The 17087-nt window shown below is 35.4% G+C and overlaps 1 protein-coding gene and 1 non-coding gene across 2 annotated transcripts in view; both read left to right on the plus strand.

The window, feature by feature from the left end:
* Positions 1 to 17087, plus strand: part of LOC124090067 (heat shock factor protein 3-like) — a 52670-nt gene that overhangs the window by 12419 nt on the left and 23164 nt on the right. The window lies entirely within an intron of this gene.
* On the plus strand, positions 14957 to 15087 carry LOC124090079 (small nucleolar RNA SNORA1). Its single transcript, XR_006850943.1, has one exon. It is a non-coding gene; the product is annotated as a small nucleolar RNA SNORA1 (small nucleolar RNA).

Below are 17087 nucleotides of genomic sequence, written 5' to 3' on the forward strand. Positions count from 1 at the left end.
ATTACAGGTGTGTGACACCATACCCAGCTCTAATTTGTTTTAGAGGAATATATATTCTCTGTATAAAAATATGATTTCTGTGCTTTTGTCATGTACAGGAATGAAAAAAATAACTTTTTACTACTTTAAGAATGACAAATTACACTAAATTAGCCTAGATCCATGGCAAGAAATTACATTTTGACTAATTGAATAGGCAGTAAAAAAATGTAATAATCCTCTATTTTAAGTTTATTGTGTGTACGTGTTTGTGTGTGTAAAGTTGATAAGTGCTGGTTATAGAAAATTAAACCTTTATAAAAGGAGAGGGAAAATTTCTCCTAGTTTCAAAATCCAAAGATAAAAATGGGGTCCTAAGTAGAATAACATATATTCATGCTTGTACAATTATATCAAAATGAATTCTACTGTCATGTATAACTTAAAAGAAACAATTTTTAAAAAAGATAAATACTGCTGGGTGTATTGGCACACACTTGTAATCCCAGCAACAATTAGTTTTTTTTTTTTTTTTTTTTCGGGACCTGGGATTGGACTCGGGGGCACTGGATCACTGAGTCAAATCCCCAGCCCTATTTTATATTTTATTTAGATATAGGGTTTCACTGAATTGCTTGGCTCCTCACTTTTGCCTTTGAACTCGCCATCCTCCTGCCTCAGCCTTCTGAACCATTGGGATTACAGGCATGTGCCACTGTGTGTGGCTAAAAATTTTTAAAAATTAAAAAGAAAAAAAGGCTAGGGATGTGGCTCTGTGGTTGAAGTCCACTGGGTTCAATCCCTGGTACCAAAAACAAAGCAAAGACAGCTATTGATTGATAAAGTTATATATCCTAATTTTGTTTGTTAGGTTGTTCTATGTGGTGTTTTAATTTTCAAATTTTTATCTTATCTCATTTTGAGATGGAGTTCACCATTCTACCTAGGCTATCCTTGAACTCCTGGGAACAACAATCCTCCTTCCTCAGCCGCCCAAATGATTGGAATTCAACCACACACCAAGGCATGCACTACCCTGAATCTGGCAAAGTTAATATTTTTTAATTGACAGACAACATTGTATGTATTTATTGTGTATAACATCATATTTTGAAGTATATATACATTGTGGGATGCTTAAATTTAACTGATGAACATAGTTAACATTTTTGTGGTGAGAACATTTAGCCACTCTATTGTTTTCAAGACTACAACATATTATCATTAATTCTAGTTAACATGTGGCATAGTAGCTCTTTTGAACTTACTCTTTTTCTCTCCCAGTGCTGGGGATCAAACCAAGGGTCTTGTGCTTGCTAGGCAATCACTCTACCATTTAGCCATGTCCCCATGCCTTGAATTTACTCCTTCTATCTACCTGTAATTATATATCTTTTGGCCAATATTTCTTCTATTCTCTAGTCTCCTTAACCTCATTCAAGTTGTTTAGGCTGGTCTTGAACTTGGAATCCTCCTGTCTCAGCCTCCTAATTTGCTAGAATTACAGACATGTGCCACCATGCCCAGATTATTGTGGTTCTTAATTGCAATTCCTGGTGATTAGTAATGTTGAACATTTTTCATATACCTATTGGTCATTAGCAATTTTTCATATACCTATTCTCCTTTGAGAAATTTCTATTTAGATCTTTTTCCCAATTTTAGAAATTCAGGTTATTTTTATTCTCATTATTGAGTTGTTTGAGTTTCTTATACATTTTAGATGTTAACTGCTCATCAGATTTATGGTTTGCAAACATTTTCTTCTATTTTGTAGATTGCCTCATCACTTGGTTGTATTTTTCCTTTGACATATAGCTTTTTAGTTTGATGTAATTCCATTTGTCTATTTTTACTTTTATTGCCTGTGCTTTTGAGGTCATATAAAAAAATCATTGCCCTGAACAGTGCCATGGAACATTTTTCCTGTGTTTTTTTCTGGTAGTTTCATAGCTATGAAGCTTACATTTAAATCTTTACTCCAAACTGGGCATCCTGCTACTCGTCAGCAATCCCAGCAGTTTGGGAGGTTGAGGCAGGAGGATCTCAAGTTCAAAGCCAATCTCAGCAATTTAGCAAGGCACTAAGTAACTCAGCAAGGCCCTGTCTCTAAATGAAATACAAAAAAGGACTGGGGATAAGGCTCAGTGGTTATGTGCTCCTGGTTTCTATATCCAGTACATAAAAAAAAAAAAACATAAATAAATAAATCTTTACTCCATTTTGATTTGATTTGACTTTTGTATTTAGTCAGAGCTAAGGGTCTAATTGCATTCAGTTTTCCCAACAGCATTTATTGAAAAGACTGTCCTTTTCCCAATGTGTATTATTGGCACTTTTGTTGAAAGTCATTTGTCTACAGATTCATGGATTTATTTCTAGATTCTCTATTCTTTTCCATTGTTCTATGTGTCTGTTTTTATGCCAATAGCATGCTGTTTTTAAAGTTTGGAAGTATGATGCCTCCATCTTTGTTCTTTTAGCTCAAGATTGCTTTGGCTATTTGTTCTATACCACAATTTTCTTTTTCCCCCCCTTTTTGGCACTGCAGATTGAACCCAGAGGTGCTCTAACACTGAACTGCATTCCCAGCCCATTTCATTTTTTTTTTTAATTTGAGACAAGGTCTCACTAAATTGCTTAGGCTGGCCTCAAACTTGTGATTCTACTGCATCAGCCTCCAGGCATGTGCCACTGTGCACAACTATACTCTAATTTTCTTAGTACTTTTTTTTGGTGGGGGGTGTGGTGCTGGGGATTGAACCCAGGGCCTTGTGTATGCGAGGCAAGCACTCCACCAACAGAGCTATATCCCTAGCCCTGTCTTAGTGTTTTTATGGGAAGTATTAGTAATCTCCTATTTTTCCCCAATGCCCCTCCTTTCCTTTTTCTCACTGTCCAAGATTAGGTTTTTGGCTAGTATTCGACCCTTTATCCCATTCTAATAAACTCTATGCATTGCTTGTTCTAATAAATTATTCATATTATTGTTTGTTTCACATTTTCAAATTCAAATCTTATTATGTCAGTCTTCTTAAAAGGTCTTAGTTGGTTTCAACCACAATATATAGAATAATGTACAGTTCCTCAGTCTAGCATTCACATCTTTCTACAGCTCAACTTTATCCTTTGTTTTCTATCTTCTTGCCCTACCTCTATTCTCACTCATGGTGTGTGTGTGTGTGTGTGTGTGTGTGTACACATCTTTCCACTCTACAGGGTAGTTACTGTCTTTACATGCCTTATAACTGTGTTTCTCAAATAAACCACAGTAAAAGATATATTTAGAAAAAAATTTGGACTGGCAGTGTGGCATTCATCTCTCGAGGCTGAGTCAAGAGTATTGTGAGTTCAAAGCAAGGATGAGCAATTTAGCAAGGCCCTAAGCAACTCAGCCAGACCCTGTCTCTAAATAAAACATTAAAAAGGGTTGGGGATATGGCTCAGTGGTTAAGTGCCCCTGGGTTCCATCACCAATACCAAAACAATTTTTTTTTTCAATCTGTTACAAAGCAATACTTTTAAAATATAATAAGAGTAGATTCTTAATGTTTTAACTTCAGAGCAATGTTGAGTTACTATAAAGTTATCTAAGAGACTAATATGAATTTTAATACTTATAGCATTACAACTAATAACAGATGGTTTGTAGAGCAGCACGAGTCCCTGAACAATACTTTGTGTAGTAGTGCCATAGACTTTTCTGAATTAGTGTCTTTCTTCATGCTCCTTTCTTCGCAGGAAATGCTCTTCTTCTCCAACTCCATTCATAGTGTTTGCTTATCAGAGTTCTGTTTATCTTTCAAATACGAGCTCAAATTTAGTTCCTTCAAAAAGCCTCATATGTGAGAATTAATCTCTTCTTTCCACATGTGCCCACAGTACTTCATTTAGAAGAAAACTACAGTGCTTATAACAGTCTTTTTTTTATATACCTGGGATTTAATCCAAGGTGCTTTACCACTGAGTCACATCCCCAACCTGTTTTATTTTTGTATTTGGAGACAGGGTCTGAATAAGTTGCTTAGGCCTTTGCTAAGTTGGTGAGACTGGTCTTGAACTTGTGATCCTCCTGTCTCAGCCTCCTGAGTGGATTACAGGTGTGCACCACTGTACCCAGCTCAGTCAGTCTTTTTTTACTGAGCTATAATTCACATACTCTGTAATTCACACATTAAAATGGCCAAATCCTTGGCTTTTAGTATATTCACAAGAGTTTTGCAACCATGGCCACAATCTTAATTTTAGAATATTTCTGTCACCCAAAACAAACCTTGTGCAGATTAGCAATCACTCTCCATTCCCCCCACCCCATACACCTTACTTTATTTATGCTTGTGTGTGTGTGTGTGTGTGTGTGTGTCTCCTTTAAAAAGTTGTGACTTCTTAGATGATAAAGGTTTGGGAAAGTGTTGTTATTTATCAGCAAGCAGTATTAAGACATCTAGATAGAGTGCAGTGTTTTTGTTTGTTTGTTTGTTGGTTGGTTGGTTGGTTGGTTGGTTGCTGGGGATTAACATGCTAGATAAGTGCTCTACCACTGAGCTGCAGCCCCATCCCTTTTTATTTTATTTTTTAAATTTTGAGACCGGGTCTCGTGAACATGTTACCTTCCTGCTTTAGCCTGCCAAATTGCTGGGATTAAAAGTATGTGCCCCCATGCCCAGCTGAGTACAATTATAACAATTATTAATCATGCATTTCCTAATTGTTGAATTTATATGTCTCTCTGATTTAATTTTCAGAAAACTCTTGCTTTGGAAATGCCTTTGTGTGGGGTCTGGGAATGTAGTTTACTTGCCGTACTTGCCTAGCATGTTCGAGGCCCTGGGTTAAATCCTTGTTTTCATGAAAAAAAATAAAAAAGCCTTTTGTGAACGTGTTTGTTTCTCACAGTTTTGTTCCCTGAGAACTTACAGATGTCAAGGAAAACTACATCTGCTGATGATCATCCACTCAAAGCCTTAACTTTTCTTTTCTTTTTTTCTTAATTTTTCTCCCTTTCCTGGGTTCAACATGTTAGCAGGGGTTTTAAAATAAAGCAACATGTACTGGATCAACTGTTCTGGTGCAGATTTTCTTCCTATATAATTCTATGACAGTATTTTTATTCTTTTGACAAATTTGTTTTCCAGGAAGACCACTCTGGATTTTCCTGTTTTGTGAGTGTTGATCTAAAGATATTTGATATATCTCCATCTACTCTGGGAGTAATTCATTGTTCCCTCCTTTATGTTCTCAAACATTTGTCCATGCTATAACTTTAGCATTCAAGCATGCTACATTACTGTAGTTATAAATGTGTTTGTCTTCCTTGCTAGACTGTTAAGATTCTTGCAAATAGGAATTTCATCTTATTGATTTGTATTTCCTCTAAGAGCCCAGCCAACTAGTTATGCAAGGTGAAGTTAAGTGTTTAATAAATGTTTGTTAAGTGGATGAATGATAAGAAAATTCATTTGTAGAGTGGAGTGTCATGGGATATGTTTAGCCTTTTGGTCTGTGAATACATTTCAAATGGAAAGGAATAAATCTTTAAAACTATCTATCAGGTTGGGAATATAGCTCTGTTGGTGGAGTGCCTGACTTGCATGCACAAGGCCCTGGGTTCAATCACCAGCACCACAAAACAAAAACAAAAACAAACAAACAAAAAAATCTATCAGTCTTCAGTAAGAAAAACAAGAACCCTCTAAGTGGAGCATGGTGGCATATTTTGTAATCTGAGACTCTGGGAGTCTGGGGCTGGAGATCAAAATTTAGAGGGCAGCCTCAGCAATTTAGCAAGACCCATAGCAAATTAGCAAGCTCTCTCAAAATAAAAGTTAAAACTTAATAAAAAAAAATACCCCTCAAGTGACTAGCTTTTATGCTATCTGCTCTGATAGAGGATGTAGGAATAGGAAATGAAAGCCAAACCTCTTACCACATGAGGGAGAAATAATGCTTCAGAAACTCATTCCTGAAAGGAATACATACCTTTTAAAAACACCATTGATGGCCCAGGCCGGTAATTCCAGCTACTCCAGAGGCTAAAGCAGGAAGATCGCCAGTTCAAGGCCAGCCTTGGCAATTTAGGAAAATCCTGTCTCAAAACGAACTTAAAATGTCTGGGGATATAGATCAGTGATATAGCACCACTGGTTTCAATCCTAGTACCAGAAAAAAATTGTGTGTGTGTGTGTGTGTGTGTGTGTGTGTTCTGGCAACTCTTTCCAATTGATTAGGTATAGATTTGTAGCTGCCTATGTTTAATCCCATTCTCTCAAAAGGGCCAGTCTCTGTTTACCTAAATTTAACTTTTTATCTTTGACACATATAACAAGAAAACCTCAAAGATAGTTCTAATTTCAAAGCAAATAGTAGCTGGGTATGGTGGTGCATGCTTTTAATCCCAGCAACTCAGGAGGCTGAGGCAGGAGTATCACAAGTTTGAGGGCAGCCTCAGCCCTAAGCAACTTAGGGAAACCCCATCTCAAAACAAATTAAGAGGGGTTGGGGATATAGCTCAGTGGTAAAGAGCCCTTGGGTTAAATCCTAAGTACCCAAAATTAAAAAAATAAAAATAAAAAGCAAATTGTCATTTTCCTATACTAGAACATTCTTATGAAATTTATTCATTTATTAATTTTTTTTACCAAACACATGTTTATCATTTTTTTTTCTCCAGGTACTGGGAATTGAATCCAGGATTGCTCCAACACTGAGCTACAACCCCACCCCTTTTTAATTTTTTTTTTTTTATTTGAAGACAGGGTCTCACTAACTTGCCTAGGCTAGCTTTGAATTTTTGATTCTTCTGTCTCAGCTTCCTTAGTTGCTAGCATTATAGGTGTGTATCACCACTCCAAGCCATATGTTTATTTTTAATGACACATAATACTTGTATATATTTATAAAGTACAGTGCAATATTTGAATACATGCATATATTGCATAATGATCAACTTAGGGAAACCAATATATTCAAGATATCACACAATCATCATTTCTTGTGGTGAGTCCATTTAAAACCCCCTTCTATTGATTTTTAAATATATATTACATTATTGTTAAATATGATGTAATAAAAACATCAGAACTTATTCATTCTATTTAATTATGTTTGTACCCATTGGTTAATCTCTCCTTATTCCTCTAGCTTCCCTGCCCTCTCCAGTCTCTGGTAATCACTGTTCTATTTTTTTACTTCTATGAGAACAGTTTTTTTTTTTTTTTTTTTTTTAGATTTTAAACGTAAGTAATATCATGCAGTATTTGTCTTTCTGTGCCTGGCTTATTTCATTTAATATAATGTTCAATCCACATTATTATAAAATGTTAGAATTTTGTTCTTCTTATAACTGAATAATATTCCATTTCATATATATGCCATATTTTATTTGTTCATCCATGGATGGATACTTAGCAAAATCAACCTATTTTAAATAGTGCTGAAATACATAGCGGTCCAAAAATTTCAGCATACTTATTTCTTTTGGACATATATCCAGTTATGGTACTGCTGGGTCATGTGGTAGTTCTATTTTTAATGTTTTGAGGAACTTCCATATTGTTTTCCATAATGGACACATTAATAAATATTTTTTTGGTACCAAGGATTGAACTCAGAGGAACTTTACTATTAAGCTACATTACATCCCCAGCCCTTTTTAAAAATTTTTGATTTGTTATATATGACAACAGAATGCATTACAACTCATATAACACATATAGAGCACAATTTTTCATATCTCTGGTTGTACACACAATAGAATCACATCCTTTGTGTCTTCTTACATGTACTTAGGGTAATGATGACCATTGCCTTATACCATCTTTCCAACCCTTATGCTCCCTCCCTTCCTCTCCCTTCCCTTTGCCCTATCTAGGGTTCCTTTAATCCTCTCATCCCCCTGACCCCAACAGCATATTATGGATCAGCATCCTTAGAACAGACAAATCATTTGGCATTTGTTTTTTGGGGATTGGCTAATATCACTTAGTATTATATAGAGAGCCTACTAATTGGAACAAATTCTCATCACATGCATGTCAGATAGAGCTCTAATCTCTAGAATATATAAATAATTCAAAAATCTTAACACCAAAAAACAAATAAGCCAATCAATAAATAGGCCAAGTTACTGAAAAGACACTTTTAAGAAGAGGATGTACAATCAATCAAAAATGTTCAGTATCTCTAGAAATTAGAGAAATGCAAATCAAAACTACTCTAAGGTTTCATCTCACCCCAGGCCCTTTTTTTCCTTTTATTTTGAGACAGAGTCTTGCTAAATTTTTTAGGGCCTCACTAAGTTGCTGAGGTTGGATTTGAACTTGCCATCCTCCTGCCTCAGTCTCTGGAGCTGCTGGGATTACAGGCCTGCAACACTGCTCCTGGCCTAATATACATTCTTACTAACAGTCTGCAAGTGCTCCCTTTTCATCACATCTTCACTAACATTTGTTATCATTTGTCTTTCTTATAATAGTTATTATAACGACTTTAACAAGAGTTAGGTGAAATCTTACTGTGGTTTTGACTTGCATTTTCTTGATGATTAGTGATGTTGAGCATTTGTTTATATACCTGTTGGTCACTTGTACATCTTCTCAAATGTCTGTTTAAGTCTTTTGCCTGCTTTTAAATTGGATTATTTTGTTATTGAATTGAGTTCCTTACATATTCTAAATATTAACTTCTTGTCAGATGTATATTTTGTATTTTGTATCTTCTCCCATTTGTTAGGTTGTCTCTTCATTCTTTTTTTGGAGGGGTGGGTACCAGAGATTAAACTCAGGGGCACTCAACCACTGAGCCGTATGCCCACCCTATTTTGTACTTTATTTAGAGACAGGGTCTCACTGAGTTGCTTAATGCCTCGCTTTTTACTAAGGATGGCTTTGAACTTGTGATCCTCCTGTCTTAGCCTCCCGAGCCACTGGGATTACAGGCATGTGCTACCACACCTGGCTTTTTATTCAATTTTGAGTTGATTTTTTTTTGCATGTATAATGAATGATAGGGGCTCCGGTTTTATTCTTCTTCATATGGATATCCAATTACCCAGTATCACTTATTAAAGAGACTTTCCTTTTCCTAGTGTATATTTTTGACACTTTTGTTGAAGATCATGTACATGTGTGGATTTTTTTCTGAGTTCTCTCTTCTGTTCCACTGATCTATGTATCTGTTTTTTATGCCACTATCATGTTCGTTTGGTTCCTAGACCTTTGTATTATCATCATTGTCATCATTTGTTGTACTGGGAAGTGAACTCAGGGGAACTTTACCACTAAAGTATACCACAGATTTAAAAATTTTATTTATTTATTTTTAAGACAGAGTCTTGCTAAAGCTGGCCTCAAACTTGTGATCCTCCTTCTTCCTGAGTAGCTGGGATTACAAGCATGCACCACCCCTGTGCCCAGCTGTATTATATTTTGAGGTTTGGTAGTGTGATGATGCCTCAGTTTTGATCAATCTTTCCTTCTTTCTTTGTTTCTTTCATTGTTTGTTTGTTTGTTTCTTTCTTTCTTTGTATTGGGAATTGAACTCAGAACCTCACACATGGTAGTCCATCACTCTACCACTGAGCTATATGCTCAGCTCCCTTTTAAAATTCATTTTGAGACAGACAGTGTCTCACTGTGTTGTTCAGGCTGGCCTCAAATTTCTGATCCTCCTGCCTTAGCCTCCCATGTAACTGAGATTATTGGGGGTGGGGGGCACCACTATGCATGGTTATGTTTGATCTTATTGATCCAGAATTACATTGACTTTTCAGGGTCTTTTGTGGTTCCCTAGAATTTTAGAGGTTCTTTTGTATTTCTGAAAAGAATACCATTGATATTTTAATAGGAATTGCATTAAGTTTATAGGTTGCTTTTTATAGCATGTACATGTTAACATCATTGGTTCTTCCAGCCCATGAACATGGGATATCTTTCTATTTATTTGTGTCCTCTTCAATTTCTTTCATTAGTGTTTCCTAGTTTTCAATTTAGAGATTATTCACTTAAATATATCCCTGGGCAATTTTTGGTAGCTATTCTAAGTGGAATCAGTTGCCTGATTTGTTATTTATATAGCTCACTATTTTAAAATGCATTTTTAGTGCAATTGTAGTTATACATAACAGTTGGGTTTATTTTGACATAATCATAAATTGATGGAATTGAATTTGCTCCATTTCAGTCCCCAGTACCTCTTCTTTTCCCTCTATCCTCCCCCTATTCCCTTTCCTCTGCTCTACAAGTCTTCCATTTATTTATTTACTTATTGGTGCTATATAGATATACCTAAAAGTAGAATTCACTGTTGTATATTTATATATGTACATAACATTTGTCAAATTCATTACACATTTCTTCCCCTTTTCCATCCCTCTTATTGTCCCCCTCAATCTCTCTTCTCTACTCCACTGATATTCCCTCTATCCTTACAAAGTCAGACCACCCGTCATTTTTCCCCCTTACTTTGCTGTAGTTTTTGCATGAGAGAAAACATTCAACCCTTGATTTTCTGGGTCTGACTTAGTTCACTTAGCATGATGTTCTCTTACTGGCAAATGCCTTGATTTCATTATTCTTTGTGGTTGAATAAAACTCCATTGAATATATGTGCCACTTTTTCTTTATTCATTCATCTGTTGACGGGCATCTGGGCTAGTTCCATAACTTGTCTATTGTGAGTTGGACTGCTATAGACATTAATGTGGCTGCATTCCTATAATTTGCTGATTTTAGATCTTTTTGGAAATATACTAAGGAGTGTGATAACTAACTCATATGGTGGTTTCATTCCTATTTTTTTTTTTTTTAGGAATCTCTATCTGGTTTTCAAGACTTATTTGAAGTCTCACCAATACTATATAAGCCTGTGTTTTCTCCCACATCCTTGCCAGCATGTATTTGTGTTCTTGTTGATTGACATTCTAATTGAAGTGAGATGGAATCTCATTGTGGTTTTGATTTTCGTTTTTCCTGATTTCCAGGAATATTGAATATTTTTTATGTATATGTTGACCATTTGTATTTCTTCTTTGAAATGCTACTGATTTTTGTATGTTGATTTTATATCCTGCAGCCTTACTGGATTCATTTATTAGTTCCAGCTGATTTCTTTTTGTAGTTGTAGTGGTAGTCTTTAGCTTTTCTATATATTAAAGACAATGTTGGCAGCAAACAGGAATATTTGACTTCTTTTCCAAATTATGCTTTTTACTCCTTTATCTTGCCTTATTGCTCTGCTTAGGATTTCTGTGGTTTATTGGATACAAGTGGTCAAAGTGGGTATACTTCTTTGTTCCTGATCTCAGAGGGAAAGATTTCATGTCTTCCCATTTAGTGTGAGATTGCTTGTGGGTTTGTCATGTGTAGATTTATTGTGTATCTTGTACACTTAATTTTTTGAAGGTTTATTATTATAGTGAACACCTAGACTTTCTGAACTGTGTATAACATGCTTTGTCATGGAGGACAGATATGACCTAGAAAATGTTCCTTGGTGTACTTATCAGGCAAACATACTCAGGATGCAAGCATAAGGGCACAAGTGGATGATCTACTCAGGAGGGTCCTAACTACCCTGTTGAATTTTAAGGTGTGATAATACTGTATTATCACCTTGTTTCACATGTGAAAATATAATTTGCGTGGAATTCAATAATTCAAAATTTGGGATTTCTTACTCTTTTAGGTAATGAGGTGGTGTTCAAAGTTTTTGCACATAGGTAGCTGAAATTAATGCAGAGAAAATCAGGTTTAGGACAAAAAGGGCAAACTACATTAAGAATATTAACAAAGACAGAATGATACAACACTTAAAGATAAAAGGTCAAGGGATCTAGGGATGTAGCTCTAATATAAATGTGGCCTAGTTTTTATCCCCAAACCACCCTCTGACATGATGAAGAAAAAAAAAATCTTCTCTCTCTCTCTCTCTCTCTCTCTCTCTCTGTCTTTTTTCTTCTAAGTACTGGGCATTGAAACCCGGGATGTTTACCACTAAGCCTTATCCCCAGCCTTTTTTTTTTTTTTTTCATTTTGAGACTGGGTCTTGATAAATTCTTTGGGTCTCACTAAACTGTTGAGGCTGGTCATTTAGATTATAGGCATGCACCACTGGGCCCAGCAAAGATCTCTTTTATTCCCATATTAAGTTTAATTCAGTGGAGGGATCTGGATGTAGGCTACTGTAGCTTTTTCCATAGAAGAACACTTTATTGTCCCAGGTTAACTAGGAAATAAAAAGCTGATTAGGCCTTAAAAAGAAAGTAGTTACTATGTAGAAAAATTGATGTATAAATGCCCAGAGTGCAATATTTCAAAAGAAATAATTTAAATTTGAGATTGCCCTCAATTGGATATCAGCTGTTGATTTCTCCCTAGCAAGGTATATTGAGATTCCTCATGACATTAAGAAAAAGTTTAACTTCTCTTAAAATATGCTGATCTTTTTAATTATGAAACTTTGAAAGTAAGGACAAATAATTTAAAGACATAAATTTTAGTCATTCTTCAGACTTGTGTTCAAATATAGGATAATAATTTCCCTTTTGCTACCCCCCAAAAATTTATGAGTGATGTTTCAAGTCCACGAAAGAGATTTACTATACCAACTATTGCTGTTAGTCTATGATGGCATAAAGGATGTGATTCACTTTCTAATCAGCTCATTTAAAAATATATTATTCACAATTTGGTATAGGACAGAATCTTTTTAGATGTCTTCCTGAGGGAAGGCAGAAAAGGAATGTTAGATTTCTTAATATAAGAGAAAACATTAAATAATGTTTCAGAAACAGTATTTTTATTTTATAAATACTGTGGCTAATAGCTACTGATATAATTTTTCCCTTCCTTAGTTTCTGTGAACTATGAATCTCTGAATATGTTCATAAATCCAGATTCCTAAATGAAATTAAAGAAATAGGATGGGTGGGCTGGAGTTGTGGCTCAGTGGTAGAGCACTTGTTTGGCATATGTGAGGTACTGGGTTCTATCTTCAGCACCACATAAAATAATAAATAACATAAAGGTATTATGTTCATCTACAACTATTTTTTAAAAAAGAAATAGGGGGCTGGGGTTGTGGTTCAGTGGTAAGCTCTCACCTAGCATGTGCGAGGCCTTGGGTTCAGTCCTCTACACCACATAAAAATAAATAAAATAAAGGTATTAAAAAAAGAAATAGAATGGGTAAGCCATGTCTAGTTTAAACCATTATTTGAAATAACTCATGCTGCCATTGCCATCTTTTCCCAACTCCCTATTAATCAGCACATATGACTGCACCTGGTAAGTGACAGTTGACAGTTGTAGTTGTGCTATGTGTGTATGTGAGGTACTAGAAATGCATCTCAGGCCTCACACATGTTAAGTACTTTATTACTGAGCTATGGCCCCAGCCTGATTCCTCTTTTTCAAATAGTATGCCTTACTAGTTCCAACTATACCTTCTCTGAATTAGTTATGCAGTCATGTTTGTGACATTTTTTCTTACATTAAAAGACATACAATCAATCAACAAACATATGAAAAAATGTTCAACATTGCTAGCAATTAGAGAAATGCAAATAAAAACTACTCTAAGGTGCTGGGGTTGGGGCTCAGCAGTAGCTCACTTTCCTGGCATGTGTGAGGCACTGGGTTCACTTCTCAGCACCCCATATAAATAAATAAAATAAAGGTCTATCAATAACTTAAAAAAAACTACTCTAAGATTTCATCTCACTCCAGTCAGAATGGCAGATATCAAAAATACAAACAACAATAAGTATTGGAAAGGATGTGGGGAAAAAGGGACACTCATACATTGCTGGTAGGACTGCAAATTGGTGCAGCCAATATGGAAAGCAGTATGGAGATTCCTTGGAAAACTGGGAATGGAACCACCATTTGACCCAGCTATCCCATTCCTTGGTCTATACCCAAAGGACTTAAAAACAGCATACTACAGGGACATAGCCACATCAATGTTTATAGCAGCACAATTCACAATAGCTAAATTGTGGAACCAACCTAGATATCCTTCAATAGATGAATGGATAGGGAAATTTTGGTATGTATACACAATGGAATATTACTCAGCATTAAAAGAGAATAAAATCATGGCATTTGCAAGTAAATGGATGGAGTCAGAGAATGTAATGCTGAGTGAAGTTAACCAATCCCAAAAAAACAAAGGCCTTGTCTTTGATATGAGGATGCTGACTTGTAATGGTGATGGGAAAGAAGCATGGGAGGAATGGAGGAACTTTAGATAGGGCAAAGAGTGGGGAGGGGCAGGGAGGGGGCAAAGGGGTAGGAATTATGGTATAGTGAGTTAGATATCATTACCCTAAGTACATGTATGTAAGACACGAATGGTGTGAAAATACTTCGTGTACAATCAGTGACCTGAAAAATTGTGATATATATGTGTAATATGAAATGAATTACATTCTGCCATCATGTATAATGAATTAGAATAAATAAATAATTTAAGAAAAAAGACATATAAGGAATGGGGCTATAGCTCAATGGTAAAACACTTGCCTCTTCCGTGTGAGGCACTGGATTCGATACTCACAACCACATAAAAATAAAGATACTGTGTGTTCATCTACAACTAATATGTATGTGTGTGTGTGTATGTGTGTATGTATAAAAAACATATAAAAGCAGGACACTGTGGGGTATGCCTGTAATCCCTGCAACTCGGGAGGCTGTGGCAGGATTGCAAGTTGGAGGTAGCCTCAGCAGCTAAGTAAGGCGCTAAACAACTTAGAGAGACCCTGCCTCTAAATACATAAATAAATAATTAGAGGCTAAGGATGTCACCCAGTGGGTAAGTCAACTCTGGATTTAATCACTAGTACAAAATAAAATTACATATAAACTGAACACAGTGGAACAAATCTGTAATCCCACTTGAGGATTACTCAGAAGCTTGAGGCAAGAGGATTGTGAGTCTGGGGATAGCATGGGCAACATATCAAGACCTTGTCTCAACCCTCATTCTAGATGAGAATAGGCACTGTCAATCAGTGTCTAAAATTGGTCAGTGTGGCTAAATTGACACAGTTTATGCTTCTATCACAGTATATGTATTGCAGTGGTGACAATGAGACCTGTAACATTTTGCTTAAGCTCACAAGTGAAAATAGGTAATAAGAAAAATGCTGGCATTTCAATATTAAAAATGATTAATGAGGGGCTAGGGTTGTGGCTCAGTGGTAGAACACTCACTTAACATGCATGAGGCACTGGGTTCGATCCTCAGCACCACGTAAATATAAAATAAAGATATTGTGTCCACCTATAACTAAAAAAATAAATATTTTTAAAAAATGATTAATGAAACAAGTACTTTCTGCAGTTCAAGTTCTAGAAAAAGTAGACCCTAAGAAGCAAAATAAAAAATGCCTATTCATTCATACACAATTACCTCTGTTTTCTCTTTAAAAAAAATAATGAGGATGATTTTTTTTTTCTTTTTGTGGTGCTGGGGATTGAACCCAGGGCCTTGTGCATGCTAGGCAAGCACTCTATGAACTTAGCTATATCCCCAGCCCCCACGAGGATGATTTTTTGTTGTTGCTTTCATTTTACTTTATTATTTACTTAGCATCTATTTTTGTACATATTAATGGAGTTCAGTGAGATATAAATTATTGATATATAATATGTAATAGTATTTACATAATGCATATATTATATACATTACATAATATATGATATTATATTACATAGATTATATAATATCCAATATTATATTGCACATATGCATTATATATTATATATTGTGTACAATACATACTATATAATACAAATGCACATTATATATATATATATATATATATATATATATATGACAGAATCTTAGTTTCTATACTCAGGCTGACCTTGAACTCCTTAGTTCGAGTGATCTTTCTGCCTCCTCCTCCTCAGTAACTGGGACCACAAACATGTCCCACTGTATTCCAGCGTGATATTTTAACAGCTATATACAGCATGCATTGATCAAATTAGGGTAATTAGCTTTTCTCCCTCCTATGTTTCTTTATGTTTGGATCATTTGATCTCTCTTCTGTATCTTCCCAAAATATACATTAAGGTATTCTGAGCTGGAGAACACCAGAACTTATTCCTGATATCTAGCTATGTTTTAGTACCCATTATCCAACTTCCTTAAACCCACCCTCCCAACCCACCTACCACTTTGAAACCTCTGGTAATCACCATTATTTTCTGCATTCAGGTCCATGTTTTTAGCTTTCACATATAAGAGAAAAACATTGTCTTTCAGTGTCTGACATAATGTTTGACATAATGCCCTCCATTTCTATCCATTTTGCTGCAAAAGACAGGATTTTATTTTTATTTGTGGCTGAAGAATATTACATTTTATATACAAGCCATATTTTCTTTATCCTTTCATCTGGTAATGGGCACCTAGGTTGACTCCTTATCTTAACTATTGTGAATAGTGTTACAATAAACATGGAAGTGCAGGAATCTCATTAGTATGCTGGTTTTTATTTTCCTTTGGATATACACTCAGAAGGATTGCTGGATCTTATGGTAGATCTATTTCTAATGTTTTATGGAGCCTCTGTACTGGCTATACCCCACTAACAGTGTTTTGAGCTTTCTTTTCACCACATTCTCACCAGCACATTATTTGTTTTAAATATTTTTTACTTGTAGCTGGACTTAATACCTTTATTTTAATGTGGTACTGAAGATCAAACCCAATGCCTCTCATGTGCCAGCCCACACATTATTTTTTGACTGTCTGATAATCTCTGTTTTTACTGGAGTGATGTAATATCACATGGTGGTTTTGGTGTGTGTTTCCCTGATAACTACATGTTGAACATTTTTTATATATTTGTTAATCATTTGTATTTCTTTTGTGAAATCTCTACTTATATCTTTAGTCCATTATTAATTGGATTATTTGGCTTTTCGTTCATGATTTTTCAGAAGCATGTGATCTAGTTTGTCATCTCTCCAAGTGTCTCAAGCTTCTCCTTTCTCATACTGCCTTCCTTTTCATGGTTTTTAAAGGGTGAGAAAGACACTAAAAGAGGATGAAACAAATCACTATTTTTTCCCCATTGTTATCTTTGAGATAAT

Source organism: Marmota monax, unplaced genomic scaffold (genome assembly GCF_021218885.2).
Source record: "Marmota monax isolate L192 unplaced genomic scaffold, Marmota_monax_Labrador192_F-V1.1 WCK01_AAM20220418_F8-fsc00134, whole genome shotgun sequence".
Taxonomy (NCBI): Eukaryota; Metazoa; Chordata; class Mammalia; order Rodentia; family Sciuridae; genus Marmota; species Marmota monax.